The following is a 3253-nucleotide window of genomic DNA, read 5'->3' as shown; positions in this document are numbered from 1 at the left end:
GATGTGGCAGGTTTGTCATTTACCAATATGAACGACATTGCATGCAGATGTTGATATCAGAATCTTGGGAGTTTTGGTTTGGTGCAAATATGAATATATATTCGTAGCTGCTATGCAGGCAGACATCATCTATCACTATTCCTTAAAGAAGACCATGAGGCGAGCTTTAAAAACTCAGAAAGCTAGTAAGTGAACCTTTGAAACTACAGCTAATGTTTTTTACATTTAAATAATGTAGTCTGTTTTATAAACCGTCAGTGGGTGGGGACAAATAACTGTTGTCTGTTTTTACAATAGAAGTGAAACTAGGTGGGAAACCTGTTTGGCAAAAACAACAACAGCAATGCTAATGTGCAACAAACTAGAATTGCCGCCTGGTGGTTGTACATTCATTTCTGTCTAGACTCATATGATATATGTAGAGAAGACTATGAATCCTGATATGAATTCACATGCTTAGTCAATAAAGCTGATTAATTAAGTAGTGCATGTTTTAAGATGAGGATATTGCTGCAAACGGGTTATACATTTTAAAATGTAAATGAATCACACACATTGTCAAACAGCAGCTCAGAAGATCTGCACAAACACCAAAGAATCAAAGAAATATGGTCACACTGGAGTTACGTCACTGAATATTGGCCACAAATGTATTTTTGCATGACACCATAACTTTGACCTTTGGCCTTTTGGATTTTTGGATTTTTGGATTTGCCCTTTAACCCCGAACATCTAATCACTTCATCCGTCAGTTAATAAATTCCCTCAAGGCGTTCCTGAATAACTGCGTTTACGAGAAGGGAAGGATGTTAGGTGACTGTGAGCTTGACGTTTGACTCCCAAAATATAATCAGTTCATCCTTAAGTTCAAGCGAGCATTTGTGCAAAATTTGAAGAAATTTCTTCAAGGTATTCCTGAGTTATTGCATTCAGAAGAATGAGACAGACAGATAGGACAGATGTGAGGACACAATGACCTCGTCCTTTGACCTCTGCCCACAAAAAAACGAATTTCTTCATTCTGCAAGTTGTGAACATTTCTGCCAAATTTAAAGAATTTCCCTCAAAATGTTCCTGAAATATCACATTCACAAGAATTGGATGGACATGCAGTTACAGTGGCCTTGACCTTTGACCTTTGACGACCAAAATCAGTTCATCTTTAAGGCCAAGTGAAAGTTTGTGGTCAAATTTGAAGAAATACCATCAAGCTGTTCTTGAGACGTAGCCTTTACGAGAATAAAATAGGATGGACGGACGGACAGCCTGAAGACGTAATGCTTCCGGCTGGCTGCCGTGATCACTGAGGCATAATAAGGATTCCATCTACCAATACATTTGTGTATAACCGTGACAATAAAGGACTACAGGCTAATTTGGCTAGTTCAACAAAGCAAACAAGTTGGCTGTTCACTGCTTGAACAATGAATTCTGCCTCCGCAGCAGTCAGTTCTGAATTTATAGTTACACAGATTTTTGTGCAACTAATTCTCCAGCATGGTTAATGTCTAATTCTCCTGCACTGAGTATGGCACCCTGATACCAAATCTAGATTTGGCCTGGCAGGAGATTATTAGCAGGTTATCTGGCCAGAGGTCACATTTCCATCCCAACTCATAAACTGACTGACATTTCCAGGTCAAATACTTGACAAGTCTGGTAGTAAAAGTGCAGAGGATTATTAGCGTGTGTGTATTAAGATGTGAAATCATGTAGATCTGGCTATGTTTGAAATAGCAAAAGTTAACAAGTGAGGAGCTACTTGGCAAAAGTCATTATGAATTGTAAGCTATCAACCCACATATTGCAAATGAATGTAAAATACATTTATTTACCTCTTTTGCCTCCATTCAACACATAAAAACTGTAAAGTACACATCACAGGAGGGTAAAAGATCCCAGGACATAAGATATGAGCCATGTGCAAAGGCTTGATTTATAAAAGAGTGTGAATTCTCTACTCTTGGGCTGCACTCTCAGTTCTGGCATCTCATTTCTTCCCCATAATGACTCCTTCTGGCTTTTTCTAACAGCCACATTCCACACCATGCACCCCCTACCAATGAACCCAGTCACCCCAGACAGCAAACTGCACAGCCTCTGTGGCCCCGCTGTCTTTGACTTTGACTCGTAAGTAGAAGATAACCTTTAACTAGACGAGCCACTGGGGACCACTCTTATAAAAAAAAATTTTTTTTAAAAAGCCCTGGCTAAGAAAAGCTCTGAAGAAGCTGCAGTCAAGACTTGCTCCAGAATTCAATCCTCTTTCTTACTTCGCCATCCTGTTTGTTCTTACAGAGCAGAGTTTCAGACTAAAATATCTGTCAAATGCCTGTCGGCATGTCGGTACTGTAGCTGAAATGAGATTGACAGACCTACCTGCATAACCGTCAGTTTAGTTTAGAACTTAAACGGCTTAAACTCAGCGCAAGAAGAGGCACACTATATGCTTCACCTCCCCCCCTGTGTCCAGGAAAAATGTAGTGTTTGCATTTATTTACAGTACACAGCAATGTGGGGCAAGTTTTTGGTGTCAGAGCAAAGTGGGAGGAAGGTGGGGGAGCCGAGAGAATTCTTGTGAGCACATAGCTGAAGAATGTGGGCGTGGATTCGTACCAAAGCATATGTGATCCTTATGTTCCCCTGGGTGCAAGAAGACCAAATGTGGTTAGACGGTTGGGGCCATGTCAGGACACAGATGTATTGTTGGGATGTAGTAATTTGCCTCTTGTTTCCCACTAGTATTTCCTGGTGCCCCTGTTTTGAATTGAAAAGAAGGATTTAAAGAAAATGTAAATGTAGAGCAGGATAGTTAAGTAGGATATGCAAGACACTCAATACAGCGTGTGGCCAATAGACACATCTGTCATAAAAGTCACCTTCTGCTACTTGCAAATTAACAACGTGTTTCTTTGAGTTTCCAAACTCTGGCATTCCTGAATATAAAAAAAAACAAAAAAAAAATAATAAACATTTTGAAAAGTAATAAAATAAATTAATACATAAAATGACAATATTAAGTGATTGTATTCACTGGTAGAACCAATTTAAAATGTAAATCAGAAAGCACATCTTATACCTTGATCTACTGTACTTTATCACACTTATCCTTTTCAGCCATCATGCAAGTCTGAACATGCAGGTGTGTGGCTGAGTTTGTGTGTGTATTGGAGGCGTGTCCTTAGAGCTCCACTGGTGTCACAAATAAGTCTCACAGAGACTTCGGGCCCAAAAGACTTCATGCCGAGAGGCA

At 39.6% G+C, this 3253-nt stretch overlaps 1 protein-coding gene across 1 annotated transcript in view; it reads left to right on the top strand.

Annotated features, from left to right (window-relative positions):
* mtus2b (microtubule associated tumor suppressor candidate 2b) overlaps nt 1-3253 on the top strand; it is a 195850-nt gene that overhangs the window by 61730 nt on the left and 130867 nt on the right. The window lies entirely within an intron of this gene.

The sequence above is a fragment of the Brachyistius frenatus genome, unplaced genomic scaffold, assembly GCF_029030835.1.
Source record: "Brachyistius frenatus isolate BFR_SWC_R1_liver_20210118 unplaced genomic scaffold, ASM2903083v1 Contig_68, whole genome shotgun sequence".
Classification (NCBI taxonomy): domain Eukaryota; kingdom Metazoa; phylum Chordata; class Actinopteri; family Embiotocidae; genus Brachyistius; species Brachyistius frenatus.
This window is presented reverse-complemented; position numbering and strand designations above follow the sequence as displayed.